General features: G+C 44.9%; 1 protein-coding gene across 30 annotated transcripts in view; it reads left to right on the forward strand.

Moving 5' to 3' along the window:
* The window catches only part of FOXP1 (forkhead box P1), a 338,964-nt gene that overhangs the window by 164,262 nt on the left and 167,928 nt on the right, over nucleotides 1-6,774 (forward strand). Inside the window, exon 1 of one of the 30 annotated variants that reach the window (XM_085516183.1) lies at nucleotides 3,092-3,111. The exons of the other annotated variants lie outside the window; for them this stretch is intronic. The gene's annotated coding sequence lies outside the window, so the exon portion shown is untranslated. Of the gene's footprint in view, nucleotides 1-3,091; nucleotides 3,112-6,774 lie in introns of those variants that run through there. 30 annotated transcript variants of the gene reach the window in all.

Below are 6,774 nucleotides of genomic sequence, written 5' to 3' on the forward strand. Positions count from 1 at the left end.
AGGAATTAGTGGCCCTTAATTAGACGTGGAGATATTCACATTTTGCAGGGATTTATGTTGGAACGTGGAATGGCGGGTGGCTTGTTTCCTCATTATGAATACTCCCTGCACATAATGAGGTTCATCATTAGTTGATGGAGTGAATTTGCCCTAGCTCTACCTTGAAAGGCACATAATTTACATACTACTTCAGAGCTTAGGCTTTAATGGATTCCTCGATGAATAAAATGAAAAGCTACTTTCTTTAAATTTTTGAACAGTGTTTTGATAATACGGATTTAATAAGACATTCAATTTCCTTGTTAAGTATATTTGAAAGTGCATTCCCAATTTTAGCACCAAATATATTTCCCAGTGTCGCCAGCCATAACTCCGGGCAGCAGCACGGAGCCCAGCGGAGCAGTGCCGGCATTTTGGGGACGGAGCGGTGCAGCTCCGGGTGCTCGGCAGCCCCTGCCCTTTCTATGTGCTGTTAGCACCGCTCTGCTCCTCTTCTGCACTCACTGTGTGCAGCTGTGCTGATTGATCGATGCAAATGCGTCGGCGACTGTCAGCCTGACAGTGACAAACCCGCCGGTCCCACCTCCCTATTTATTTTAATGAGAGGAGAACAGCAAAAAACTTGGCCGGTGCTGTTCCACCTCTGAAAGTGCAGTGGAGATGTGGTCAGAGCAGGTGGAGCTGTGTGCTGCCACACCAGTGCGGGCTGCCTGGGGATGGAGTGGCACGGCTGCTGCTGCAGGGCAGGAGGCACGGATGGGATGCTTTATTACCTGGGAGCGATGAGCGTGCATTGCCATTAATAGAATAGCCGGTGTCGTTCCTTTTTAGGCAGTTTACCTCCGCTGCAGACCTGTCTGCTTCAAAATCTTTCTCTGTTCTAAAACATATATTTGTTTAGGGAGTTTTCATTGAAGTGTACATGACAATTACAGCTGTTCATTAACAAAATTGGGTATTTGTTTTAAACTTTAACCAATCACTTTGATATGCTAATTATGGTGTAATTTAATTTGAGCCCTGTAATGATGATGCCGTTATTATGGACATAAATGATGCAGTTAAGCTGAGAGTAATCTCATTTGCATACTGTACATGCCAGTAAATTAAGCCCTTTCTTCGACTGCTTCAGCTTTAATTTTCCACTTCTTTTCACACAGCGCCTTTCAGCCGGTCTCTCATAAGCCCACTTTGTAAGAGCGCTGATGACTGTTTGATGTGGAGAGTTGCTGCACCACAATAATGCACGACACAAGATGTAACATTTAAAGGATTCATTATCTTACTGAGAGTTGCTTGAAGGAGCTGGGATTAGCAGGGGTGGAGGTGTCCTCTGTGGAGCAGCGCAGGTCTCTTGATAAACCATTGCGATCTTCCTTCTCCCCTCTCTTTTTGCTGTACCTCGGTGCAGGAAGCATAAGGTGAGGCCTTGAGTGCTCTGCAGGTGTGAGCTGTGGCTGCCTCCTTGTGCAGCACACAGGGCTCTGTGCTGCTCCACTGCTGCAGAAAAGCTTCTGGATGTGATCTGCAGTGTGCTGATGGGAGACACCAGGGTCCTGCAGGTTTGTGGCCCACCTACCCAACGTGGCGTATGGCAATGTGGAATTAAAACCTGTGCCGTTGCTTTGTTACATTCATTACTGCTTTCTCCTTTCAAGGTTCCTGCTTGGGTTGAGCTTAACATCAGGTTCGTTTTGAATTTAATTATTAAAAACTGGCATTCCTGCATTGTTCTGCTTCCTCATCCTAAAGAAATCCTTGGTGTCAGAAGAGTAAAAGTCACCGAAACCAAACAGAGATGAGCTGATGAGCAAGCGCTGACTTAAACAGTTAATCTTTTCCCATTTACCATGTTGTCATTGAGCTGAAGTATTCTCATAGCACTGTGGCATACAAAGAAATCATGTGAAATAAACAGGGCTCTTTTTATAGCTGCTTACTGTTATGGTTAGATATTTTCATAGTTTAATACCTCTGGAAGTAAAGCCCGTCCTCAGTTTTTAGCAGCAGTTGGCCTCTCAGAAAGCCATTGTTGTGTGGGTAACCAAGTTAACTGAAGAGCGTTATGAAAACCTTGCAATCCTTTCCTTACGCAGGGTCCCATGACCACAAATAGTTTGTGCCGTTGCCCATAAACATGCGAGTTAATAACTTCCTGGGTGATCAGCATTAAACTGCCTATCCGCAGTGCATGCTCTCCACTCCCACCTCCACCCCTTTACGGTGCACAGCAAACAAATGGGAGGTCCTGTGCTTACCAACTGCCCAGCGTTGGGTTTTTATGGTCCTTACCCACACTTTATCTCTTTGTGCATTTCTCACGTGCTGTTTTGTTTTCCAGCAGGCAGCCCATGATAGCCAAGCCTGCCCCATTGAATTTGCACCTTCATTTCCGTGTCAGGAGCACAGCAACCATTCCCACAGAGCCCCTGCTCTTCCCACAAGTAGGATTTTAGTTCTCCCATCATCCCTTCCCACATATAGCAATGGATCCATGGAGACGAGTAAAAGCATGACTCTTTCCTTTTACAGGCCCCTTGTGTTCTCTGTGACAGGAGAGCCCAGATAATGACATGTTGTCATGACAAGACAACATAAGTGTGTAGCGTCAGATCTCAGGGCTTGCTTCCAAAGCCAGAAGAGGACATTGCTTCAGGATGTCATAGGTGTTGTGTCTTCACCTTCTGTAGGAAGGAATATATTGAGCATCACTCTCTTGGGTTCTGGAGAGATCTCAGGGCCAGTCAGTCAGATGAAGGTAGGATGGACTGGAAGGTGGGGCAGGATAATTGCTGTTGGTGTTTTTAGTGTTTCATGGATATGGCAGTGTAGTGCACTGTGCAGGAACTTCAGTGTTAATCTTCTGGGGAGATAATATTTCTTTCAGAGTGATTTCAGTATCTCACCCATGAAGGAGCTGTGCTGTAAGAACTGTCTTCAAAGGTGGTTTCAGGCGTAGTTTCTCCTACCGTCTTCTGTCCTAACAAAACACATATCCTTCCTCCCCTCACAGGACCTTGTCAGTTCATTCTGGATAAAGGAACTCGTTTATGAAGAAGATTTTCTCTGTATCATCCCCCTCTTTAATCTGATCCCGGATTGCAATTTTCAGTAAGTTTCTCCTTCCGCACTTTCCAACCCACAAACCTTTTCAACCCAATCAGGTGGGAAATTAAAAGAGATACCAGTTCAAACGAAGCGCTGTGCAGCCCTGTTTGAATGTTTCTGTGTAATTCAGGATTGCTGGTTTCAAAGAAATTTTTCACATCAGGTAATGGTAGCTTTCTGCAGAAAGTTATTTCAGGGAGTGTTGAGCTTCATGGGAGACAGACTTCTCCTTTTACAGCTTTGTTTACAAACAGCTTTGTTCTTACCCTTTCCCAGCAAAACAAGTGTTTCTTCACAGAGATACTTTTGGTTGAGAGCAAAGCTGCTGAACCTCTCTCTAGAATTATAACTACGCCAGATTAAAGAGCAATTTATCATATGCTAATAAACTTACCCCATCAAAGTCTTGGGTATCAAGACACAGAAACAAAAATAGGCCTCTGATCTCTATCTCTGTAATGCTTTTCAGCATAGTCTTTTAATGGTATCCAGTGAAAAAGCTGTAGGAATTTGTCTTTGTATTTACCAATAGCTAAGGCAAACAGTTATTTGTCACTGTGCCATTACCCGAGTACTGCGCTGTTGGCCTTCCACATCTGACTGAACCGAGCTGACTGCACGTTTTGGAGCGTGACGATACTCTGTCCCCATTCTTGTTGGTTTGTTGATATTTGTAAGCACGTCTTCTCATGGCTGTGGAAATGGACAGGTATTTCTGATGAGAAACCCTGGCTGCCCAACTGCTTTGCTTTCCCAGCCTCAGGACCCCAAGCTGCTCCCAGCCAGGCTCACCCACAGCACCCGGCGATGTTTTGGGAAGCCGGGGAAGTCTGCCTGTTGCTACTGGTTTGAGGTGTATGCAAAATACAGTAGTACGAGTCAAGTAGCTGCTAGGGCTTTTTAATCTACATCTTGTAGTTCTTTTGGCTGCACGTACCTCTTTCCAGCAGCAGATTTTCTTGTGTGTGAGAGGTGTGAAGGTCTGGCTAACCTGGCTGGGCAGACCAAGTGGTGCAGTGAAATTGCAATGACTGGTTGTGCCCTGAGCTGAGATTGAAATCTGTCAGGCAAAGCTGGTAGCAAAAAGACTTGGGGGCAAACCACTCTCCCTGTCCATGTTCTTTTTCCAAAGAACTGCAAATTCTTGAGCTGGGCTGCTCGTGGAGTTTCCTGAGAGCATTGCTTTGAGGAAGTTTTCTGAAACAGATGCTGCTTTCAGGTGCATGGCCTAAATCAAAAGCAGTTCTGTTTGAGTTCTGTGAAGTTTGTCAGAGTTTTACCGTTATGAGCCATCATATGGACCCAGGCAGTGTTCTCCTGTTTGCATGGGTCCCTTTGTACAGCCACCTGTGCCAAACTGGACTTGCCCTGGACCTGAGAGGGAATAAGAAGGCTATGTAAGAAAAGTTTCCTAGGCTTCATGCAGAGGTAAGGCTTGTGGAGTATTTTCATCAGAGCCTGGAGACCAGTGGTTTAGCTGTGGGATGTTTCTTGTGTTCACTGGTGGTATCTTTAGGAAGAGCGGGTTGAATGAAGGAAGGCACTAGGAAGCAATGAGAGAGCCTTTCCCAGAGAATGTGGAGTTTTATGTTGCTTTTTGAACGAAGCAGATATAAAATGGGAAGAACGAGATGATGATATGGTAAATTGGTGCCAAATGTATGGGGATCCATGAGTGTGCTGTAAAGGGAAACACAGCTCCTGTAGGTTTTCCTTGGAAAATGACTCTGTACATAGAAGCTGTGTGCAGGATGACCATATAAATGTGGTTAAACGGCATCGAGTTCTGATCAAAGGGGGAAATGGCAAGTAATAAAATAGGAAATATAATTATTGCTACCATTTCAGATCTTAGAGCCATAGAGAATCTTCACAGCTAGACAGGAAAAAAAACAGCAAAAAAGCCCTGACATTTAAGGAAAGGAAAGAAAAAATCCCCAAATTACAGCTTGTTGAGCTCCACTGAAAAAGAGAGTAAGAAAAGTAAAGGTATATTTCCTAGAATCTCTGAATTCCCGAATAGATGTTAATTAGGATTGTGAACGCCCTAATTGCTGGCTGAGCTGAATCATAGCAGAAACTGAGTTACCAACTTCTGCGCAGGAGTATTTGCAGAAGTCGAGCTCGTAGCTGGGTTTTTTTTCACAAAATGTCCAGCACATATGCTGCACTTGCTTTTGTTGTTCACCGTTCTGGTGTCATGTCTCGCTAGATTGAGCTTTGCTACACACCTCCACCCCCTAACAAACTGGCCCTATATATGCATATAGACGGAATATAAGGAATTAAGCTGTGTGACAGGGAACTTCTGGGTTTTCGATATGCTTGACAAATGTTTTTTAAACATGGTATAAATATACTCTAGAATCACAGTGTTGGAGGGGCACATTTTACTCCCTAAAGAAACGTGTGTCTTGGCTTCATATGGCTCTGTATTTTTTTCTCCTCCAAAGAAATATTTAATATTTTCATGACACCTATGATACTACAGGTTGGGACAGTATTCTCCTCTGTGCATTGCAGAGTTCCTACCAACACGCCTGGACAGACCTTAGCACCTAAACCCCTCAGGCCAGAGTCTGGCATTCCGTGTCCTCAGAGAGAGTGACTGTAGCCCTTAATCCTGTAATAGGCAGATTCCTCAAGGTAGCATCTCCTGTCCCCCCACGTGTTGGGTTCTCAGCTTTATCTGACATCAGGCATTTCTCTTTAAAGGCAGTGTAAACCCTTCTGCAGATTCTACTCATCCTTTTCTTCCTCTTGTTGGTTCTTACCCAGGCATTTTTGTTCTTTTCCCCATGCTGTATTCTTCCTTTCTGACTTCTTGGAGAGCATATTGTATTTCTGAGGGTCTGTCCCTCCTGAACCTGATCCCTGTGACCTGCCTGCATCGCTGGAAATGCCTGGAAAGGAGGAAGAGTGAGCACAGCCAGGATGCTGCTATTACCCTTCAGGACTGCAGTCGTGTGCCTGATTCCCTGGCAGAAATGCCGGAGCCTATTTAGAGTCAGACATGTAAACATTCTGCTCGAAAATAACATTTTTGAAGGAAAATAACCTCATGGCTGAGTTACCCAGAGGAAAGGGAGTGTTGGCTTGCGTTGGCTCTCACCTGCTTTGGTGGAGCATTATGTTCTTATTGTCCCTTTATAAGCTCCAGATGTTTGGGCTGGAGATATCTGGAGAGCATCTCAGAGGCGTGACAAGGGAGTGGGGGCTTTACACCTGTTCTGCCACTGTCTTTTACAGCCACCTTGGCTAGGTTGCTTGCAACCAGAAAATGCTTCTGTGTGCACTTGGCTTCATCAGACCTGTGTGTGTGTCCCAGCTCCCTCATGAACATCCTCAGCATCCTGTGAGCTCCGGTTGCAGCAGCACCTGCCTGTGCTGTAATGCTGTTGCCAAGCCCTGATTAACTCTGGTTGAAATGCACTTGGATCCCTCAGCTTCATGGGGCACGTGGGGTGCAGGCATGCTGTATGTTCATCCTCTTTGGAAAGAGATTAAGAAATGTTCTCTCCTCCTCCCTCCCCATGTAAGAGTGGGTAATGTTTATTCTTTCTTTATTAACTGCAGACGTCAAAGAAAAAAGACTGTTGCCCTTTGATTTTATTTACAAGGCAAAAGTGAAAACCCGTTTGATCATATCATGACTGTTTAGCTTCA

The sequence above is a fragment of the Coturnix japonica genome, chromosome 15, assembly GCF_054131305.1.
Source record: "Coturnix japonica strain WE chromosome 15, WE-NBRP24, whole genome shotgun sequence".
In the NCBI taxonomy this organism is placed as follows: Eukaryota; Metazoa; Chordata; class Aves; order Galliformes; family Phasianidae; genus Coturnix; species Coturnix japonica.